This window comes from Triticum aestivum, chromosome 5B (genome assembly GCF_018294505.1).
Source record: "Triticum aestivum cultivar Chinese Spring chromosome 5B, IWGSC CS RefSeq v2.1, whole genome shotgun sequence".
Classification (NCBI taxonomy): Eukaryota; Viridiplantae; Streptophyta; class Magnoliopsida; order Poales; family Poaceae; genus Triticum; species Triticum aestivum.
Window position 1 is genome coordinate 562,225,523 of NC_057807.1, and position 24,730 is coordinate 562,250,252.

The following is a 24,730-nucleotide window of genomic DNA, read 5'->3' on the forward strand; positions in this document are numbered from 1 at the left end:
GCGACATAGCTCAAATTTTTGCCGGATTCTCTTCAGTTCCTCTATTGGAAACAGTGAAGCCCAACAGTTTCCCTGAGGGGACGCCGAAAACCGATTTTTCCGGGTTTAGCTTGATGTCGTATGTCCGGAGGTTATCGAATGTAAGCCTCAAGTTATCTATTAGGGTTTCGACGTGTCTTGTTTTTATGACCATGTCGTCCACATATGCCTCCACTGTTTTGCCGATTTGCTTTTCCAGGCATGTTTGAATCATGCGTTTATAGGTTGCGTCGGCATTTTTATCCCGAAAGGCATAGTGTTGAAGCAGAAAGGGCCATATGGTGTTATGAAAGCTGTTGCAGCTTGGTCGGACTCTGCCATCTTTATTTGATGGTATCCAGAGTATGTGTCGAGGAAACACAGCGAGTCGTGTCTTGCTGTGGCGTTGATGATTTGATCGATGCGAGGGAGGGGAAAGGGATCCTTGGGGCAAGCCTTGTTGATGTCTTTGAAGTCGGCGCATAAGCGCCAGGATTTGTCCTTCTTTGGTATCATTACCAGATTTGCTTGCCAATCCGGATGCTTGATATCTTTGATGAATCTGGCCTCGAGTAGCTTGGCTAGCTCTTCCCCCATGGCTTTCCGTTTAGGCTCAGAAAACCGCCTTAGAGTCTGCTTGACAGGTTTGTATCCTTTTAGTATATTGAGGATGTGTTCGGCCAATCTGCGTGGGATGCCCGGCATGTCCGATGTGTGCCAGGCGAAAATGTACAAATTCTCGCGTAAGAAGTCTCGCAGTGCGGCGTCCATTGCAGGGCTCAACTATGTCCCGATGGAAGCTTTCTTCGTGGGGTCTGTTGGATGGACTTGGAATTTGACTATCTCATCTGCGGGTTTAAATGAGGTGGACTTGGGTCACTTGTCGAGTATCACGTCGTCCCTGTCCACGGTGGCACGCAGTGTTGTTAATTCTTCGGCTGCTAGGGCTTCGGATAATGCTTCCAGGGCTAGTGCTGCGGTTTTGTTTTCGGCGCGAAGTGCGACGTCCGGATCATTGGCTAGAGTGATGATTCCATTGGGTCCGGGCATTTTAAGCTTCATGTACTTGTAATGGGGTATACCTTGAAAGCATGTAAACACGTCCCGCCCTAGAAGGGCGTGGTATCCGCTGCTGAAAGGAGCCACTTGGAATGTGATTTCTTCGGACCTATAATTCTCCGGGGTGCCGAATACCACATCGAGTGTGATTTTTCCCGCACACCGCGCTTCCCGACTAGGGATAATTCCCCTGAAGGTTGTGCCGCTTTGTTCAATGCGGCTTTTATCAATTTCCATCTTGTTGAGTGTTTCTTCGTAAATCAAGTTTAATCCGCTTCCGCCGTCCATGAGTACTTTAGTGAGCCGAAAGCCGTCCACGATTGGGCTAAGAACCAGAGCGGCTGGTGCCCGGACGGTTTGGACTCAAGGTTCGTCACTGGCATTGAAGGTTATAGCAGTGTCATTCCACGGATTTATTTTTGCCACATGGCAGATTTCAGCGGAGCTTCGATGAGCTCGCTTGCGCCTATTGTTTGAGGCGAAAGTCTCGAAGACTGTTAGTACCGTATTGTGTTCTTTAGCGGGATGTTGTTCTGCTTCATGGCTTACAAGAAGATCCTCGCCACTTTTTGCTACCTGCCAGAGTATCCAACATGCCCTAAAGCTATGGGTTGGTGTTGTGTCCGGCGTACTGTGGAGTTTACATGGCCCATTGAGCCATTCTTCCAATACGGTTCTACCCCCTGGGGTGGGCTTTGCCTTCTTGGGGATTGGATCGGCCGACTTTCGAGAGTTCGCCCGTTTAGCTCGAACAAAGGTTTTGGTGAGAGCTGAACTATCCCAAAATTCTGTTTGGGTTTTCCAGGCGCTTTCCATCACACAGTATTTCTGTACTATGGTTGCCAAGTCAGCAAAGTGTACTATGTCACGACGACTTATGGCATTAAGAATTCCTTTATTCGTATAGTTTTTGCAGAAAAGTGAGACCGTGTCCTCCTCACGGCAGTCCTTGACCTTATTTAGCACAAGGAGGAATCTGGCCCAGTAGCGATGTACTGTCTCATGGGGCTCTTGTCTGATATGGGAGAGACGGTTTAAGTATGGGTGGGTGTTCATGGCTGAATCCGGATTCTGATCCGATCTAGTGCCTAGGGGCAGGGGAGCTTCCGAGTTCGACAGCTCGGGATCCGGGGTGCTGCCCAATTTTTCTGGCCGAGTACCCAATCCTAAGTCCGAGATCTGGGTCATGTATTCCCTTGAGCGGGAGTCCGGCTCAGGGATCTCGGTGATCCAGACATAATTCGTCCTCAAAATAGAGGGGTAATCCATGCGTGGTTCTTCCACTACCGCAATCTCATGGGTGGCCGGTGGGGATTTGTCCCTTTGGTCGGGTTTAAGCCCGATCCGGTCATAGTCCGTAGCGACTCCCAAAGCGGCGATGCGATCCAAGAGCTCATTAAGGAAGGAGAGCTCTATTGGATCCATCTGTTCGGCGAGCTCCAAATTGATGCGAAGGTTATGCATGACGACTCGAGAGGCCATCGTCCGCGCGACAGCCGATGGGGCGGCCATGATGAAGCCGCCAAGTCAGAGAGTTTGGCCTACAGCCAGCGCTCCCCCAGAGGTAATGTTGTCCTTGACAACGAGACAAGCCATCAAGCCTTGCAGCGATGACACAGAGGAACTCTCAATGAAAGCACCAATGTCGGTGTCAAAACCGGCGGATCTCGGGTAGGGGGTCCTGATCTGTGCGTCTTAGGCTGATGATAACAGGAAGCAAGGGACACAATGTTTACCCAGGTTCGGGCCCTCTCGATGGAGGTAAAACCCTACTTCCTGCTTGATTAATATTGATGATATGAGTAGTACAAGAGTAGATCTACCATGAGATCGTAGAGGCTAAACCCTAGAAGCTAGCCTATGATGATTATGAGTGTAATTGTGATCGTCCTTCTAAGGACCATCCTCTCCAGTTTATATAGACACCGGAGAGGGCTAGGGTTTACACGGAGTCGGTTACAAGGAAGGAAATACAATATCCGGATCGCCAAGCTTGTCTTCCACGCAAAGGAGAGTCCCATCTGGACACGGGATGGAGTCTCGAGTCTTGTATCTTCACGCTCCAACAGTCCGGACGAAGTATATAGTCCGGTCATCCGGATACCCCCTAATCCAGGACTCCCTCACTAGCCCCCTCCGGTGTCTATATAAACCGGAGGGTTTTGTCCGTAGGACAACAAAAATCATAATCATAGGCTAGCTTCTAGGGTTTAGCCTCTACGATCTCGTGGTAGATCAACTGTTGTAATACTCATATCATCAAGATCAATCAAGTAGGAAGTAGGGTATTACCTCCATAGAGAGGGCCCGAACCTGGGTAAACATCGTGTCCCCCGCCTCCTGTTACCATTAGCCTTAGACGCACAGTTCGGGACCCCCTATTCAAGATCTGCTGGTTTTGACACCGACAGTCTCTGCTAACGATCGTTATACCTGTTTTAAAAACCCGCATGCAGCTCACCCTTGGTCGTGACATGCCAAATAGCCTTATTTTCTCATCGCATTACTTGTACAAATACGCCTTGACATATTAATCAAATGACAATGGAAAATAATTCGCAGATCAATGTTTGCGGCGTCAGTTTATTACTTGATAGTTTCCTTTTCTTTTTATTATTGTCAATTGCGCCCGTACACTCTGGTATGCCTTAATTCACCAGGGGCTTCATCTTACCCCACAATACGGCAAAAAATCTGAACACTTTTATAGTACAGTTAGGCACCCCGAACTTATAGCATTATATGCATTGGCTCTGAATCATGTCTTTGGTCAATAGTTGGGTTACCCGGCTCCTGTGCTTACTACCTTACATTTTGCTATATCGGCTAGGGTAGTAAAGGGAGAACTACTGCAATTGTGTCCCGGTTCTTCCGGATGAGCACCTCAGTAGAGAAAGCCGAAAACTGACTGTCATGATGCGGCGAGAGCCGGTCAGTTGTTCGAGAGGTTGCAAATCTTTAGCGATTTTTTCTGCATTGTGCGATGAATCGGTTTTTTATCCGATCAGGTGTGTATAGCGGCCCAAGTTCAGACTTCCAAACACGAGGGGCTACGCCTAAATTTTTCTCGTCAAACTCCTATGGCCAAGTGAGAATAATAAAGCCAAATAGTTCGATTGCCTGGTTCCTTGCGCTAAACACCTCCTTAAAGGACCAAAACCTTGGATAAAGAGTGTTTTGATTTATCCCGAACACCCCCGTACTACCTACATGGGGGCAGAAGCCGACGACTGGCCAATTCTCTGATTTAATAAAACGGTCGCATGGGAGGTAAAATTTTAAATAACAAACATTATATTACATAACGGATCTGTTTCATAGTGCAGGATAGAAAAACAAGAATGTATTCATGGGAATATGATATCCTTAGCACATTGCTCCGCCACAAGGCGGGATCCCTCCAGGACACTGTCCAAATATAGTTCGGGTGTGCGGTGCTCCTTGCTTGCGGGCGGTCCCACGGTCATCAGCTTCGTGGCATCCATCTTCGCCCAGTGCATCTTGGCGCGGGCGAAGGCCAGTCGTGCGCCTTCAATGCAGACCGACCGCTTGATGGCATCAAGCCGAGAGCAGGCACTGACAAGCCGCTTCACGAGTCCGAAGTAGCTGCTAGGAATAGCTTCGGCAGGCCATAGCCGGATTATCAAATCAATCATGGCTAGTTCGGTTGCCCTATGCAGCTCGACCAGCTGTTTCAACTGATCGCTAAAGGGCACTGGATGTTCTAGAGCAAGGTATTGCGACCAGAACAGCTTCTCCATAGAGCTCCCCTCGTCGGCTTGGTAGAATTCCACAGCATCTGACACATTGCACGGCAGATCCGCAAACACCGCTGGAGAACTCCAATCTGGGTCAATAAGAGGAACCTTTTGTAGGACCTTGAAGTATGTCTAGAGGGGGGGTGATTAGACTACTTGACCAATTAAAAACTTAGCCTTTTTCCAATTTTAGAGTTTGGCATATTTTAGCTATCTTAGGGCAAGTCAAGCTATCATCACACAATTCAAGCAAGCATGCAAAGGGTATATAGGCAGCAGAAATTAAAGCATGCAACTTGCAAGAAAGTAAAGGGAAGGGTTTGGAGGATTCAAACGCAAGTGGAGACACGGATGTTTTTGGCGTGGTTCCAATAGGTGGTGCTATCGTACATCCACATTGATGGAGACTTCAACCCACGAAGGGTAACGGTTGCGCGAGTCCAAGAAGGGCTCCACCCACGAAGGGTCCACGAAGAAGCAACCTTGTCTATCCCACCATGGCCGTCGCCCACGAAGGACTTGCCTCACTAGCGGTAGATCTTCACGAAGTAGGCGATCTCCTTGCCCTTACAAACTCCTTGGTTCAACTCCACAATCTTGTCGGAGGCTCCCAAGTGACACCTAGCCAATCTAGGAGACACCACTCTCCAAGAAGTAACAAATGGTGCGTTGATGATGAACTCCTTGCTCTTGGGCTTCAAATGATAGTCTCCCAACACTCAACTCCCCCTCATAGGTTTTGGATCTGGTGGAAAGAAGATTTGAGTTGAAAGCAACTTGAGGAAGGCTAGAGATCAAGATTCATATGGTAGGAATGGAATATCTTGGCCTCAACACATGAGTAGGTGGTTCTCTCTCAGAAATGGTAAGTTGGAAGTGTAGGTTTGTTCTGATGGCTCTCTCCACGAATGAAGAGGAGGTGGAGGGGTATATATAGCCTCCACACAAATTCTAACCGTTACACACAATTTACCAAACTCGGTGGGACCGAATCATCAAACTCGGTCAGACCAATTTAGTAAAGCTAGTGACCATTAGGATTTTCGGTGGGACCGAAATGCAACTCGGTAAGACCGATATGGTTAGGGTTAGGGCATAACGTAATCTCGGTGAGACCGATTACACAAACTCGGTGAGACCGATTTTGGTAATTAGCTAACCAGAGAGTTGGTCAGGTAAACTTAGTGGGACCGATTTGCTCTTTTCGGTGAGATCAAAATGTTACAAAAGGGAAACAGAGAGTTTACATTGCAATCTCGGTGGGACCGATCGCTCACTTAGGTTAGACCGAAACGTTACGAAGGGAAATAGAGAGATTACTATCCCATCTCGGTGAGACCGAGATCCCTATCGGTAGGACCAATTTGCCTAGGGTTTGTGGCAGTGGCTATGACATTAGAACTCGGTGGCGCCGGATAGGAAGAATCGGTGTGACCGATTTTGGCTTTAGGTTTAGGTCATTTGTGGATGTGGGAAAGTAGTTGAGGGTTTTTGGAGCATATCACCAAGCACATGAAGCAAGAGGCTCATTAAGCAACACCTCATCCCTCCTTGATAGTATTGGCTTTTCCTATAGACTCAATGTGATCTTGGATCACTAAAATGTAAAATGAAGAGTCTTGAGCTTTTGAGCTTGAGCCAATCCTTTGTCATTAGTATTTTGAGGGATCCACTTTCATCATCCATGCGATGCCATTCATTGAGCTTTCCTGAAATAATAGTCTTGGAATAGCATTAGCTCAATGAGCTATATGTTGTTATGAATTACCAAAACCACCTAGGGATAGTTGCACTTTCGATCTCCCCCTTTTTGGTAATTGATGACAACATATAGATCAAAGCTTCGACAAATGATAATAAGATTGAAAAACATCTCGCTTTGAGAAGTATGTGATAAGCAAGAGCTCCCTTTAAATTTGTGCATAGTTTAAGATTTGCTTTGGACTGCAAATGCACAAGGAATTAGGCTCATGGGTTACTCTTCCATGTCACATACATCTTGGTGGAGCGCTCAAAATGATAAAGATTGAACACATGCACTCATCACCAAGAAAAGTGAATTATCACATATGGATAGATAAGATAATATCATCAACCATGCATAAGTGTAGCTAATGATCAAACACATGATCATCAATGTCTCACAAAAACAACATAGTATCTCAAGCAATCAAAAGCAAACAAATTTTAACCACCAAAGCAAGAGAGAACAAAAGCAACACACTCACTCTCTCGAAGCCTATGATATATAAATTTTTCTCCCCCTTTGGCAACAAGTTACCAAAAAGTTCATAGAAAATGCATAGTGCTAGATCGACTCTCAGGCTTGATCTTCAGGTGGTGGTGTAGAGATGGCTCCTTGGATGAAGGCTTCAGTTGATGTAGAGGGAGCTGGAGGAGTTGGTGCTAGAGCTGGTTGCACTGGAGCTGTAGGAGCTGTAGCTGGTGCAGATGATGTGGCTCTGGTGTTTGTCACAGGCACTGCAGCTGACCTCTGAGCTCTAGGTACTCTGGCAAATACATTAGTGGTAATCTTGCCCTTCCTCTCCTGCATGTCATCCTGTAGCTGCTCCACAACTGACTGAATCTCAGTTACTTTGACATCTAGATCATAGAATTTTTGTTCCATGATTCTTTCCAAGCTCTCCTGGTTTTGAGTTAGGGTGGCCAACCCCTTCTCAATCCTCAGTGTTGATGCTATCAAGTAACCAAGATGCTCCTGCTTGTTCTTCAGAAAGTACTCAGATGGCTCCTCTTGAGTTGGCATCTTGGCAGCCTTCTCTTTCCTTGCCTTCTCCTTCTTCTCTTGAGCTTGTACTGATGATGGTTCATTCTCAGTCATGACAACCTGATTGTCCTCAAAGTATGGATAAAGAGGAAAATGTTCCTTATCCAATAGATATTTTCCTGTGCCCATCTTTGAGTTAATCAACTCTTGAATCTGAGGGGCATATCCACAGCTTCTCTTTTGATCTACTGCTGTCCTCTTAATGGTCTCAACCATAAGGCTCATGACCTTGAATTTCTATGTCACATCAAACAAATGCAACATGTTGATTGCATGCCCTCTAATCATGTTGTGGTCACCAGACTTAGGTAGCAGGGTGTGCCTTAGGATCCAGTTGATTGTAGGCAGCCCTGACAGAAGAAAGTGGACTGATCCAAAGGAGAAAGTCTCTAGAGCTTTGTCTGGGATCTCCTTGTACATATGTGCCATGGTATTGTGTCCCATTTTCTTCTTGGCATAGACATCCAAGTCATCTTCACTCTCCTTGGGGGCATTGATCAGTTTTTCCCACTCCTCAACGGTTGACTGGTACCTCGTACCTTCTGACATCCACACTATTCTGCCATCTGGATAGAAGTGTGCTGTGGAGTAGAATTGCATAATGAGTTCATCATTCCAGTTGGTGAGCTTCTGCCCAACAAAATCTGCAACTCCACAAGCTTCAAAACTGTCATACACTCCAGGATAGTGTTCTTCATTTTCCTTCATGTAGGTCCAGTCGACCCACCTCATATCACACACTATGGGCTTCTTGTCCAACAAAATTGTCTCATAGAAGTCCTGCTGTTCCTTTGTGTGGAACCTGTAAGCAACAGCAGTCCTTCTCCTTGTGGCATATGGATCTGTCATCCTCCATAGCCTCAACCCTGAGTCTCTTCTGATGTTCATGTCCTCAGCCACAGGATGGGCATCATTATGGTCTGGTATCTTGCGCTTGAGCTTCCTCAGGACTTGTCCTTCTTCATCTTCCTCATCAGCAACTTCAGGCACTGGGGCCTTGTTCTTCTCAGCAGCTGGAATACTCCTGGTATTCCTCTTTGGTGCAAGCTTGGGCTTGGGGGCAGCTTTGGGTGCTTCCTTGGGCTTTGATGTTGCAGCCCCTGACTTAATTGCATCACCCATAAGCTTTTGTGCCTTGGGTGCTGGTGCAGCAACCTCTTCTTCCTTTTCCATCATGGAAGATTGCCCAACAACTCTAGCTATGGTCTTTTTGAACCTTTCTTTCCTTTTCTTTCCTTCTGCAGCAGGCTCTTTGGATTGGGATTCCAAAGGAATTTGAGTGGAGATTCTGGCTTTGGACATTGGTTGTCTTCCTGCAGGCCTTTTAATCTTCATGCCTGGCTTTGCTGCAGTTGAGCTGAACTTCTTCTTGAGCTCTACTTTCTTGGAAGTAGCCTCATCCTCTTCTGCTGTATAATCCTCATCCTCAGAATCTGAGGTTCTCTTCTTCCTTGTCCTGGTGGCAGCTTTAGGCAGGTTGCTTGTGGTGCTCCTACTGCCTTCATCTGAAGTGCTAGAGGGACTAGTGCCCTCACTCATGTGCATCTGCTCTTCTGACCTGTTCTGACTATCACTTTGGTCTGACATGCTGCAAATCACTGACTGCTGACCCTGTGAAGTGTTATAGATGAGATAGAGTGGATGAGCATCACAAAATGCAAAGATTTTTGCAAAAGAATGATTCAAAAATTCAGTTTTAGTTTTCCACAGAAAGCATTTCGGATAAACCGATTTTCAAACTCGGTGATACCGAAGAAGTTTTGGAACCTAAACTGATGAACTCGGTTGGACCGAGTCACAGTTCGGTGGCACCAAGACTGCTAGGGTTTCACAAAGTACTAAAATCGATCTCACCGATTAGCAATTCTCAGTCAGACCGAGAGTTACTAGTGTAATGGCATTAGCCAAATTGGTGGGACCGAGTTTTTCAACTCGGTGGGTCCGAGATGGTTTCGGCGGAAAGCTAACCCTAAATTTTCAAATCTCATCTAATCTAAGGATTGCATTGACTGGATAGGAGTGTTTCAATCATGGCAAGAATCATTAAGAACACAATGTTCTAGGAATCAGACGAGGATAGCACTGTGTGTCGTGGTTCCAAATCTGACAGTAGAATGGGGGTAGGTATGGAGAGGCAAGATCCTAGCTATGGAGTAGTTGTATACGCGAGAGATTTACGAGTTCAGGCCCTTCTCGGAGGAAGTAACATCCCTACGTCTCGGTGCCCGGAGGCGGTCGACTGGATTATATGAGTATGAATTACAGGGGTGCGAACCCTTTACACTGAGGAGGGGGGTGGCTTATATAGAGTTTGCTAGACGCCTAGACCCCTCCGGCCTTCAGTTATGCAGGGTTTAAAGTACATTAAGACAGGGGGTTACTGGTAACGCCCACATAAAGTGCTATGAAGACCATAAAAGCTACTTAATGACAGACCGTTGCGTGCAGAGTGACTTTAGATCTCCTGGCCGTCGAGTGGTTAGCTTCATGGTCGAGTGGTTATCTTCATCATCGAGTGTCCTCGAGTCCGTCGAGTGGATCACCTCTAGGTCGACTGACAGGTAGTTTCTTCTAGAGATGTCCTTGGGTAGGGTAGCTTAGACAGGTCCATGACCCTACCCTAGGTACATAACATCATCATTAGCCCCCGAATGGATCGAGGTTTGAGTGGGGAAGGAGTTTAGAATTCTTCCGACCCATTTTTCGTGCTATGAGTATGGCCTGTCTTGGATCAATGAACTTTTAGGTGACAGCATCAACTTCTTTTTCAGTCGCCTTGATCCATTCTTTGTATCTGTCAAGTGAAGTTTTCGCCTGGAGAGCTCCGAGTGACGGAGTGGAGGAGATCTTCTGCCTGACGAGCTGTTCTGCAAGCCATGGATTTTGCGGGATTCGAATTTTGGGAAGTGCGCGAGACGGGGCGTAGCCGCAGCAATCGTACGGGATAAGGCAGGGACGCCTCGATCTCCGCGCCACCTTTTTCGCCATGTATCACGCACGCGACTGTTGCGAGATTTGACAGGATCGTCCGGGCCTACGTGTCAGCCACTCGGGAGTAGCCTTATATAAAGCGCCGGACGGGGGGTTTTCAACAGTGCGCCCTTATTCCTCCCTCTTCTCCAGATTTCTCCGCCGCGTTTGCCTCTGCCTCCGCGCCGCTGCTCCATGTGTGTTTCGCCAGCAACGATGGTGAAGGAGAGGACGGCGGCTCTGGAGCGGGCGAAGAAAGCGACGGCGAGGGAGAAGGGGAGGGGAACCAGTCGGAGTGGCTCTTCATCGAGGACCGGCCTGCCGCTGGGCTAGATCCAGGGCGACTGGATCCGCTCGACCATTAGCCAGGCGGATCTCGACGACCTGGCTGACGGTGGGCTGATCCCCCATGGGTCGGCGCGGCTGCCGAGGAGGGAGTCGGAGCTGCAGCCTCAGGAGGGTGAGTGCGTTCTCTTTGTAGTTTTCGTTTTTGGTCAATTGTGTCTTCGTTTCCAATTCTGGATTTATCTTGCAGCTCCTCATCATGTCATCGATCTCCCTCATGACGATGATGAGGTGCCCCTGAGGGCAAGGAAGAATAGACAGGCTGCGGCTGGCAAGACCACTCGGACTGCGTCAGCACCTGAGGTACTGGTTCAAGAAGGTGGCGACATCGCTCGGCATTCTGTGACCTTCACTGTGCTGCTGATGAGTGCCCGACCTTCGTCGTCGACTGCTGAACCGCCATCCCTTTTCGCCACGCACCACGTCCCAGAGGACCAGGCGGGCGCAGCTAAAGAGGCTATACGCCAGGCGGGGATTATGGTGGAGCAGGTGAAGGCGATCCGGGAAGCCAGTCAAGCAGCTTACGATGCAAGCTCAGCTCTTCAGAGCAATGTGCAGGTTAGTTGGCAACTACCTGTTCTGTTAGGATATGTTATCTGAAGATTTCCTTTGCAAAAATCTTTGTGTCTGTACACCCACTGGGTGTGTCGATTGGGTTTGTAGACTGGTGGGGGCACGCTGAGGGCACGCACTGGTTGTAGTTCCCGAGGCTATGGTGGACTGCTGGCAGTTGACTGTAGTATTTGTAGTTGAAATTTCTTCACTCGGTCTGGTCGGACCATGTCGAGTGGAACATTAGGACCAGTGGGAGCATGCTGAGTGCACCCACTTGGTGTAGTCCCCGAGACTATGGTGGACTACTAGCAGTCGACTGTAGTCTGAAGAACTCTCTCTTTCCCCTTTTTTTTGGGTGGACTGATCGGATCGAGTCGGTAGAACTAGTGGGGGCACGCTGAGTGCACCCACTGGGTGTAGTCCCCGAGACTACTGTTGAATCTTTTGATTCGACTGTAGTCTTAGAAACGTTTATTGTTTTTCTCTTAGTTACTCGGAAGTAACCTCTCTTTAATGTCTGTCGACTGACTCTTTGTAGAAATCCTGTGAGCTCATGGCCCGTTACACTGATTTGGAAAAGAAACATATCCAGCTCGACCTTGACTTGAAACATGTTCAGGAGAACTTTCAGAAGGCGAAGGACGAGGCAAAAAGTACGATTGGTGAGAACTTGACGACTGTTTCCTTCCTTCCGCACATTATTGATTCTGACTTCCTTGTCACTTTGAAAAAAAAACGAAGGAGGCTCTGAAGAAGAAGGACCAGGAAATTGCTGAAGCGCAAAAGGCTGCATTGGATAAAATGAAGCTTGCGGAAGAGAAGCTGGCTTCAGTCAGCAAACTCGATGAAGAGAACGTCAACCTGAAAGACGCTCTCGACGCGGCCAACAAGGAAGTCAGCCGACTGAAGAAAGACAAGATTGCTCTGAGTGACAAGGCGGGTGAACTAGTGGGGAAGAAGAATGATCTGGAAGCTTATCTGGGAGGGCTCGCCAAGAAGCTGTTCCTCATGCTTGAAGGTAAACTTTTTTCACTCGACTGACTTGTCACCGTCGATTCGTCGTGGATCAGTTGTTTTATGTTTGACTTGTGTTTTCAGAATTCTGCCAAAACTTTGAGGAAGAGACCAGCCGAGTGGAGACAGGCTTGGACCCCATCAACTCTCTAGTGAAGGATGAAGCTGCCATGAATGTGCTTCGACAGGAGTCTCGTGTCGCTGGTGTGGTGGACTATCTGGCCAGGCTGAAGGCAGCAACATCGCGAATCGACACAACACTCTGGCCAGGGGGGATGCTTCAGAACGACCTTGAGTCTTTGATGACTCGACTGAATGAAGTCCCAGGCCGAGTGCAAGAGTGGAAGAAGTCTTCTGCCAGATGCGGTGCTGATGTAGCTCTGTCTTTAGTCCGTGTTCACTGCAAAGACGCACGAGAGGAAAAGCTGGCGTCCCTCAAGGTGGCCAATACTAAGAAGCATGACTTACGATCCTTCATGGAGACATTCATTGCTGCTGCCACTCGGATTGCTGATGGAATCGACCTGGACGAGTTCGTCGCGCCTTCCAGTCCTCCACCGGAGGAGTAAAAAACTTATATGCCTTAAATTTGCCTCGGAATGCCGAGTGGTTTTGTAACCGATAAACTTTAACAGGCTTGACGCCTGAGCACCTCTGGACCCATAGGGTGCTATCTAAACTTGGTTTTTCCGTTGAATAAGTTTGCATCTGCTTTCGAGTGAACACTACTATTCACTCGGCATATATCTTAGTCCTGGTGACGTACTCTTGCAGGTTGGAGTACAAGTTGCAGTCGACCTGCATCCTTGTGGGTCGGGAGATGGCGCACGTTGTATTTGTGGCGGAGCTCAGAAGGAGAAGGTATCAGTCGACCTATACCTCGTCGTCCTTGTGAGTCAAAATATATTTCAAACTTAGGCGAGCACTGGGCTGCAGCTAAGCCTCCGAGTGGGAGGTTTGCTCTCCACTTGGTAGGATTTTCAAAAACTTAGGCGAGCACTGGGCTGCAGCTAATCCCCCGAGTGGGAGGTTCGCTCTCCACTGGGTAGGATTTTCAAAAACTTAGGCGAGCACCGGGCTGCAGCTAAGCCACCGAGTGGGAGGTTCGCTCTCCACTCGGTAGAATTTTCAAAAACTTAGGCGAGCACTGGGCTGCAGCTAAGCCCCCGAGTGAGAGGTTCGCCCTCCACTCGGTAGGATTTTCAAAAACTTAGGCAAGCACTGGGCTGCAGCTAAGCCTCCGAGTGGCAGGTTCACTCTCCACTCGGTAGGATTTTCAAAAACTTAGGCGAGCACTGGGCTGCAGCTAAGCCCCCGAGTGGGAGGTTCGCTCTCCACTCGGTAGGATTTTTTGTGGCACACCTCCGAAGGAGAAGGTAACAATTGACCTGCACCTTGCCCTCCTTGTGGGACGCACATTGTATTTGTGGCGTAGCTCGGAAGGAGTAGCAGTCGACCTGCACCTCGTCTTCCTTGCGGAGCGCACATTGTATTAAGTACTTAGGCAAGCACTGGGCTGCAGCTAAGCCCCCGAGTGGGAGGTTTGCTCTCCACTCGGTAGGATTTTCAGATAATTAGGCGAGTACTTGGACTGCAGCTAAGCCCCCGAGTGAGAGGCTGGCTCACCAGTCGGTAGGACTTTTAAACTTAGGCGAGTACTTGGACTGTAGCTAAGCCACCGAGTGGGAGGCTGGTTCACCACTCGGTAGGATTTGAAAGTACTTAGGCGAAACATATTCGTAGCTAAGCCCCCGAGTGGGAAACTGGCTTGCCACTCGACAAGGATTTTTTTACAAACTTAGGCGAAACGGATTCGTAGCTAAGCCACCCACTGGGGGACTTCTCATGTAAACAAAAGTAACAACAAACACTGGGAAAATTATAACACTCTTGTCTTTGATAAATAAACTACAGAAGTACTTTTATTACATCTCATCCGAGTCAACACTTAAGTATAAAAGGGGCGGAGCAGCTCTGTGTTCCAAGCTCGGGGTTCGTCAATCTGGTGCCAACATTGTAAAGGCGGTATGCTCCGTTGTGGAGAACTTTGGTAACGATGAAGGGACCTTCCCAAGTAGGAGCAAGCTTGTGTGGCTTCTGCTGATCCACTCGGAGAACCAAATCTCCTTCTTGGAAGGCTCGACTCTTGACGTTTCTGGCATGGAAGCAACATAAGTCCTGTTGATAAATGGTTGATCAGATCATTGCCACCTCTCTTTCTTCTTCTAGGAGGTCGACTGCATCTTGTCGGGCTTGCTCTGCTTCATCTTCAGTGTAGAGTTCGACTCGGGGTGCGTTGTGAAGCAGGTCACTCAGCAAGACTGCTTCAGCTCCGTAGACCAAGAAGAACGGAGTTCTCCCAATCGACCAATTAGGTGTGGTCCTTAATCCCCAAAGTACTGACGGAAGTTCGTCGACCCATGCACCAACCGTGTGCTTGAGATCACACATCAGTCGGGGTTTTAGCTCTTTGAGAATTAAACCATTTGCTCGTTCTGCCTGTCCATTCGACTGGGGGTGAGCGACTGAAGCATAGTCGACTCGTGTGCCCTGAGATGTGCAAAAGGCTCTGAATTCTTCGGAATCGAAGTTTGACCCATTATCAATGATGATGCTATGTGGAACTCCATATCTGAATATCAACTCCCTGAGGAAGCTGACAGCAGTGCCGGTGTCAAGATTCTTGATGGGTTTAGCTTCAATCCACTTAGTGAACTTATCAACTGCCACTAGCACATGGGTGAAGCCGCTTCTGCCTGTTCTCAGTGGTCCAACCATATCCAATCCCCATACAGCGAAAGGCCAGACGAGTGGAATGGTCTTCAAGGCTGAGGCGGGCTTGTGTGACATATTGGAGTAAAACTGACATCCTTCACACTTGTCGACTATCTCCTTTGCCATTTCATTTGCTCTTGGCCAGTAAAATCCCGCTCGGTATGCTTTAGCCACAATAGTCCGAGAGGACGCATGATGGCCACAGGTCCCCGAGTGGATGTCGTTGAGAATTATTTGACCCTCTTCCGGCGTTATGCATTTCTGACTGGCTCCAGTCGCGCTTTCTCTGTACAACTGTCCCTTCATGACAGTAAAGGCCTTGGATCGACGGACGATCTGTCGAGCCTCTTCTTCATTCTCTGGGAGCTCTTTACTTAGGATATATGCAATGTAAGGCACTGTCCAGTCGGGAGTGATAACCAAAACTTCCATGATCTGGTCGACCACGGCTGGGACCTCGACTTCAGTCGGATCCATGGTACTTTTTGGCTGCGGGGCTTCTTCGGTGAAAGGGTCCTCTTTAACTGACGGCGCGTGGATATGTTCCAAAAACACACCACTGGGAATGGCTTCTCTCTTGGAACCTATCTTTGCCAAATCATCGGCTGCTTCATTCTTCAGTCGGGGTATATGATGAAGCTCTAACCCCTCGAATTTCTTTTCCAGCTTTCTTACTGCATTGCAGTAACCAGTCATGGCTGGTCTTCTGACGTCCCACTCCTTCATCACCTGATTGACCACCAAATCTGAGTCGCCATAAACCATAAGGCGACGGACGCCGAGTGAGATGGCCATGCGCAACCCATACAAAAGTGCTTCATATTCTGCTTCATTGTTGGAGGAATCAAAGTGGATCTGGAGCACATATCTGAGCTTATCTCCTCGGGGGGAAACCAAAACTACCCCAGCACCGGAACCATTCAACATCTTAGAACCGTCAAAGAACATGGTCCAATGCTCCGAGTGAACTTGAGTCGGTAGTTGCTGTTCAACTCACTCGGCGATGAAATCTGCTACTGCTTGGGACTTAATGGCTTTCTTTGCCTCAAACTTGATATCAAGGGGAAGGAGTTCAATCGCCCATTTTGCCACTCGACCAGTTGCATCTCTGTTGTGCAGAATCTCTGACAATGGGGCGTCGCTGACGACTGTAATGGAATGTTCAGAGAAATAATGAGCAACCTTCTTTGTGGTCATGTAAATCCCATATACAAGCTTCTGATACTGAGGGTATCTTTGCTTCGATGGGGTCAACACTTCGAAAAGATAATATACTGGGCGCTGAACTTTGAAGGCTTTCCCTTCTTCTTCCCGCTCGACCGTAAGTACTGTGCTAACGACTTGTCCTGTGGCTGCAATGTAAAGCAACAAAGGCTCTTTGCTGATTGGAGAAGCAAGCACCGGCTGGGTGGAGAGCAAAGCTTTTAGCTCTGCAAACGCTGCATCAGCTTCTGGAGTCCACTCGAACTTGTCTGACTTCTTCATCAGTCGGTAAAGAGGCAATGCCTTTTCACCGAGGCGAGAGTTGAATCGACTTAACGCGGCCAAGCATCCAGTAAGCTTCTGGACATCATGCACACGCACGGGGCGTTTCATTCGGAGTATAGTACCAACTTTTTCTGGGTTGGCGTCGATTCCTCGTTCGGAAACGAGAAAACCGAGTAACTTTCCACCAGGAACTCCGAATGTGCACTTTGATGGATTAAGCTTGATATCATACCTCCTGAGATTGGCAAATGTTTTAGCAAGCTCAGTCAACAGGTCGGAACCCTTCTGTGATTTGACCACAATATCATCCATGTATGCTTCCACGTTCCGACTGATTTGAGTGAGTAAACACTTCTGAATCATCCTCATGAACGTGGCTCCGGCATTCTTGAGGCCGAATGGCATGGTGACATAGCAGAAGCACCCGAATGGAGTGATGAAAGCTGTTTTGATTTCGTCGGGTCCATATAGACGGATCTGATGGTAACTGGAATAAGCGTCTAAAAAAACAGGTGCTCACATCCCGCAGTTGATTCGACTATTTGGTCGATGCGGGGGAGAGGAAAATGATCTTTCGGGCAGGCCCGATTGATATGTTTGAAATCAATGCACATGCGAAGTGACTTGTCCTTCTTGGGGACCATGACAACATTGGCGAGCCACTCGGAGTGGTAAATTTCTCGGATAAACTCTGCTGCCAGGAGCCGAGCCACCTCCTTGCCAATGGCCTTTCTCTTCTGGACGGCAGACCATCGAAGATGTTCTTTGACAGGTTTTACCTTTGAGTCTACTCGTAGATGATGCTCAGCCAGCCCCCTGGGAACACCCGGCATGTCAGCAGGCTTCCATGCGAAGATGTCCCAGTTCTCATGGAGGAACTGGATGAGCGCTTCTTCCTATTTAGAGTCGAGTGTTGTGGAGATATGAGTCGGGGCAGCGCTGGGGTCGGTCGGGTGGATGTGAACTGGATTTGTCTCACCGGATGATTGAAACGCCGACTCTGTAGCAGGCTTCTTAGCTCGCAACAAATCACTCGGGTTTGTATTTTTTTGGTGTTCCTGCCACTCTTCTGCTACCATCTGAGCATCGGCAATCTTTGAGCCTTTCTGAAAGCACTCTTCCGCCTTCTTGCGATTACCAGTAACAGTGATCACACCTTTGGGGCCGGGCATTTTCAATTTGAGGTACACGTAACATGGTCGAGCCATAAAACGTGCGTAAGCTGGCCTGCCCAAAATAGCGTGATAGGCACTCTGGAAATCCACAACCTCAAATGTCAGCTTTTCCTTGCGGAAATGCTTTGAATCGCCGAAAACCACATCAAGAGCAATTTGGCCGAGTGACTCAGCCTTCTTCCCAGGAATGACTCCATGGAAACTCATGTTGCTGGAACTGAGTCTGGACATCGGAATGCCCATTCCCTTCAGCGTCTCCGCATACAATATATTCAGGCCGCTGCCACCATCCATCAGAACCTTAGTCAGTCGAGTGCCTTCGACGACTGGGTCGACCACCAAAGCTTGCCTCCCAGGGGTGGCTATGTGTGTCGGATGATCAGACTGGTCGAACGTGATGGCGGTCTGGGACCATTTCAGATAACTGGGTGTCGCCGGAGCAACCATATTTACCTCACGGTTGATAACTTTCAATCGACTTTTGCTCTCAACATCAGCAAAAATCATCAGGGTGGAATTGACATGGGGGTATCCTCCATCACTGTCCTCTTTGTCCTCAACCTTGTCCGACTCCTTTTCCTTATCCTTGGGTTGTTTCCCCTGAAACTGCTGGATTAAGAGCCGGCACTGGCGAGTGGTATGTTTCGGGTAAATGAAGTTACCCTCCTCGTCTTTCTTCGTGTGGATGTGGCATGGTAAATCCATCACGTCGTTTCCTTCCTTGTCCTTCACCTTCTTGGGGTTCCAAGATCCTTTGGGCTTTCCTTTAAACTTGCCCTGAGTCACGGCCAAGGCTTCTCCAGGAGCAGCTGGCTCGGCTTTCCGCTTCTGCTTCCGACTGGAGTTCCCTCCTCCGGTTTCATGAGCAGTCGGCTTGTACTTGCCACTCCGGAGTCGACCCTCTTCTTCACCATTGGCATATTTGGTGGCAATCTCCATCATTCGACTCAGAGTCATGTCTCCGGTCCGACCGAACTTCAAACTTAACTCCCTGTTCTTAACGCCTTCCTTGAAGGCACAGACTGCTTGGTGATCAGATACATTCTCCACTATGTGATGTAATGTGATCCACCTCTAGATGTAGTCCCTCAGGGTCTCATTCAACTTTTGCACGCAAACCTGCAGCTCTGTCAGACCCGTTGGTCGCTTGCAAGTTCCTTCAAATGTCCTGACAAACACTCGGGCGAGATCTTCCCAAGTGTAAATGCTGCTTGGTGCCAACTGATTCAGCCATGCTCTGGCCGAGCCCTCCAACATAGGAGGTAGATGTTTCATGGCCACCTCATCATTGCCGCCGCCAATCTGAACAGCCACTCGGTAGTCCTCAAGCCAAGTATCGGGCTTGGACTCACCAGTGAACTTACTAACCCCAGTCGCCAACCTGAAGTTGGGAGGGATCACCGCAGCTCCGTGGCTCTGCTAAAACACTCTGGTCCTGAAACATGAACTCTGCTGCTGGTGGGCACATCTCTATCATGACCGTCTCAGTGAGCTCTGTTTTGGTCGACCAAACCCTGAACGATAATGGATCTCGCATCAAAGCCTGGTTCCCTGGGGTCGACTGGAATCCTTCGTCCAACACTGTGCTGGCGCTTGTCATCTTGCTGTCGAGGGGCCTACGACCCACCCCTTGGGGGAGGAGTGGGCACTCGACGCCAATCATCGCGGTCGAATCGATCATCATACTGATCACGTCGACCTCCACGTCCCTCACGCCGCGGGGGCGATCTTGGGCTATGGGCCGACTTGACTGAATTCGCAGCGACGGATCTGCTGTGAATCCTGTTCTACGACTGTGATATGGCTGAATTTTGATCTCCTGTCGCTCGGAGCAAATCCCTGATCTGCATCAAGCCTCTGCCAGCCTCTCACTGGGAAGGCTGAATTGACTCTGCTATATGGGCTGCAGCTGCTAAATTCTGGATCAGAGTCCGACATACCTAAGTAGGTGGTGGAAAGAGCTGGCGTCGACTGGAGTCCGGGACCCGTTGCCGTGCACGCTCGTCGAGTGCTCGCTGGAGGTTCTCCAGTCGAGTGCGCTCAGCCAGGTTGGCCAAACACGCGTCCTCCAAGGCGCGAGCCTCGGGGGTTTCTCCAGTGATAGGAGTATGCAGCACATCCATGTTCCGGCGGCAAAGATCTTCTCTTTGCAGCGAAGTGAGTGGCTCGGGTTGATACTCCTCGTGGACCTGCGCTGGGTCGCCTCCACCGTCGCCTCCGTCAGCACGGGGGGAAGCCGGGAGGACTGCGCGGTCCATTGACCATCAGAACCTCTACCGCAGGATCACTTCTGTCGCACTCGGATGCAGTCTCTACGGATCCAGTCGACAGGTCGAACAGGCCGTAAAGAGATTCGTCGGGCTCGATTGCCGCAACTTGGGGGGTGGTCGACTAGCGAGCCACCGTGTGCCTCACCCACCGCTGAAGCCTCGACCGACCGGAGTGCTTGCACCGGCGGGAAGCAGGGAGGGAGGATGACACAATGACCGACCGATACTAGGTCGACGGTTGCCGCAATAGGACGTCGCGGACACATGCGTGAAAGTGTGTCGCCCCGCGGACTGGGAGCGCGCCGATGTCGAGTGGAGCCTCCTGAAGCCAAGCAGAGTCGTCGGCGATGAACGTGAGCGCGCCGAGACGGATCTCGCGGCCCTCGACCAAAACTCCGCTTGAAACCATGATAAAGAGACCGGAAAAAATTGCAACTTCTACAACAAGTCGCTAAGACACCTGCCCCACGGTGGGCGCCAACTGTCATGGTTCTAAATCTGACAGTAGAAAGGGGGGTAGGTATGGAGAGGCAAGATCCTAGCTATGGAGTAGTTGTATACGCGAGAGATTTACGAGTTCAGGCCCTTCTCGGAGGAAGTAACAGCCCTACGTCTCGGTGCCCGGAGGCGGTCGACTGGATTATATGAGTATGAATTACAGGGGTGCGAACCCTTTACACTGAGGAGGGGGGTGGCTTATATAGAGTTCGCCAGACCCCTCCGGCCCTCAGTTATGCAAGGTTTAAAGTACATTAAGACAGGGGTTACTGGTAACGCCCACATAAAGTGCTATGAAGACCATAAAAGCTACTTAATGACAGACCGTTGCGTGCAGAGTGACTTTAGATCTCCTGGCCGTCGAGTGGTTAGCTTCATGGTCGAGTGGTTATCTTCATCATCGAGTGTCCTCGAGTCCATCGAGTGGATCACCTCTAGGTCGACTGACATGTAGTTTCTTCTAGAGATGTCCTTGGGTAGGGTAGCTTAGACAGGTCCATGACCCTACCCTAGGTACATAACATCATCACTGTGATCGAGTCCATACCCTAGCTTGGCGATGAACTCGCTACCGCGGTAACGGCGGGGGTGAAATCCGTTGACAGCGATGGAGACCAGCGACAGGAGGTGGCTGGCGACGAGGAGACGATCCGGAGACCCTGATGGCAGAGCGAGCTATTGCGTGGGCGAAGAGGTCCGGAGAAATTTCCAAAATTTTGCCCGTGACTATATATAGCCCGACCCTGTCGGTGTGACCGAGTGGAACAACTTGGTGGCACCGAGATGCATAACTGTGTACAGTTACATCAACTCGGTGTGACCGAAAAGTTCAAATCGGTTGCACCGAGATTGAAAACCTAGATCGACTTAGTGATATCGGTAGGACCAAAATGGAGGAATTGGTCAGACCGAGGATCACAAAGAAGTTTTGGAAGTTTAAGTCTATGACGAATCGGGGACTCCAAGTGCTCGTCACACAGAGTGGTTCGAATCTGACTTGATCAAATTTTGTGATGTAGCATGAATAGAGTTTGATATGAGAAAAGCATAGATAGCTAGAGAAGGTTCTTAGGCATTCTTGTCCATCCACTTGGCAAAAAGAAAAAGAACCAAACAATCAAAACAACAAGTGGATGTCCTTGAATGAGTAAAATATGCACCAACATGTTCACACAATAAGATGGCAAATGAAATATGTGGCAAAACATGCACAACCAATTCTAGCATCTATCAAAACAAATAGCGATGACTAGGTCATCTATATATGAGTATATTTACTTAGGAGTCAAATGAAAACATTTGATCATCGGTCATACTCATCGTTTAAGCTTAAGTGGGGTTACCACTTTTACATAATGCATTGTTGTGTTCACACCATTAGAGTTGCTTTGACTCAATTCTTAGAGTTAAGCTCCCTGAGGGAGTCCTGGATTAGGGGGTGTCCGGATGGCCGGACTAAGACCTTTGGCCAAACTCCCAGACTATGAAGATACAAGATTGAAGACACCATCCTGTGTCCGGATGGGACTTTCCTTGGCGTGGAAGGCAAGCTTGGCGATACGATATGAAGATCTCCTCCCATTGTAACCGACTCTGTGTAACCCTATCCCTCTCCGGTGTCTATATAAACCGGAGAGTTTTAGTCCGTAGGACGAATAACAATCATACCATAGGCTAGATTCTAGGGTTTAGCCACTCTGATCTCGTGGTAGATCTACTCTTGTACTACCCATATCATCAATATTAATCAAGCAGGAGTAGGGTTTTACCTCCATCGAGAGGGCCCGAACCTGGGTAAAAACATCGTGTCCCTTGTCTCCTGTTACCATCCTCCTAGACGAACAGTTCGGGACCCCCTACCCGAGATCCGCCGGTTTTGACACCGACATTGGTGCTTTCATTGATAGTTCCTCTGTGTCGTCGCCTTTAGGCCCGATGGCTTCTTTGCTCGACAATCGCGATACGGTCCAGGATGAGACTTTTCTCCCCAGACAGATCTTCGTATTCGGCGGCTTCGCACTGCGGGCTGACTTGTTTGGCCATCTGGATCGAAAGCTACGCCCCTGGTCGTCTGGTCAGGTTTGAAAGCTTAAACTACACGGCCGACACCCGCGGAGACTTGATCTTCGACGGATTCGGGCCACGACCGGGCGCGCCGCACTGTCTCGATGGGCATGATCTAGCTCTGCCGCCGGACAGCGACCAGAGCACCGCTCAGGTGTTCACTCCGACCATTAGTTCGGAGCCGACTGCGCTAGCCAGGGACGGACAGTTGGACGCCACCCCAGGAGCCGCAATCTCTGCGGGTATAGAGCCAAATACCAGCCATGTCCTTTGCAAGGCCGGTAACTCCAAGGTGCCGGGCTCCATTCCGGACTCTGAATATTCTGCACCCCTTTCGATCGAACCCGATCGGGCTCCGATCACGAAGTTCACTGCCGCGGACGTCTTTCAGCGCTCGCCCTTTGGCGATGTCCTAAATTCGCTAAAGTCCCTCTCTTTGTCGAAAGAACCCCGGTCGGACTACGGTCGGGGTGGTTGGGATGAGGACAACGAAGTTCGAAACCCACCCACCACCCACTTGATAGCCACTGTCGAAGATATAACCGACATGCTCGATTTCTACTTCGAAGATATCGACGGTATGGACGCTGATATAGGAGACGATCAAGAACCAGCACCTATAGGGATCCGGAAAACCACCTCATCATACAATGTATGCATGGTGGACACATACAACAGAAACGACAACGAGGACCAAAAGGATGAGGGAGGGATCGCTCCCCCGAAAAACAATCAAAGCGGCGGCGTAAGCACAAGGCCAAGCCCCACCTCGACAAAGACCCAGCCATAGAGCAGGGTGACTCAACAGATGATGAACATGTCGTCGAGCATCCGTCCAAGCAGGGCGGACAATCCGAACAACAAACCCCCGGGAAAGATAATAGCCCGGATGACCTCACACCAGACAAATTGCTGGAACATCAGAACCTCCACCAAAGGCTCGTCGCCACTTCACATAGCCTGAGAAAGCAGAAGCGGAGGCTCAAGACAGCGGAAGATGCACTCAGGATCAGATGGGGCAAAGTACTCAATACCGCACACAAGTACGGCAGTAGTCGCCACACAAAGAGCTATCCGAAGCGGAAACTACTACCGGAATTTGACGAAGAGGCCATAAAGCCCCCACAGTCAGAAAATAAGGAAGCCACAAGGTCGGATAGATGACCCTATGATCAATCTCACGCATCAAAGGACGCCGCACTCAATATGGCGCGCGATCCGTCCAAGAATTCGCATCAGAAAACTGGCCCAACCAGATCCATCTATAGGCCAAGAAAGCAAGCTCCAATGAGTGATGCAACGCAAAAAATACCCGAACATCGCGGCACGCCTAAATACAGGGGCGCCGCACACCCCCTATGTTTTACCGATGAGGTGTTGGATCATGAATTCCCAGCCGGATTCAAGCCAGTAAACATAGAAGCATACGACGGAACAACAGAACCTGGAGTCTGGATCGAGGACTACATCCTCCACATACACATGGCCAGAGGAGACAACCTCCACGCCATAAAATACTTACCCCTTAAGCTCAAAGGGCCAGCCTGGCATTGGCTTAAAAGCCTTCCCGAAAACACCATGGGAAGTTGGGCAGTGCTTGAGGATGCTTTCCGGGCAAATTTTCAAGGGACCTATGTCCGGCCCCCGGATGCAGATGATCTGAGTCATATAACTCAACAGCCCGGAGAGTCAGCCCGGAAGCTCTGGAACAGATTCCTTATCAAAAAGAATCAGATAGTTGACTCTCCGGACGCAGAGGCCCTAGCAGATTTCAAACATAGCGTCCAAGACGAATGGCTCGCCAGACACCTCGGCCAAGAAAAGCCGTGAACAATGGCCGCGTTAACAAGACTCATGACCCGCTTCTGTGCAGGAGAGGATAGCTGGTTGGCAAGAAGCAGCACCAGCGACCCGAATACATCCGAACCCAGAGATAGGAACGGGAAGTCGCGC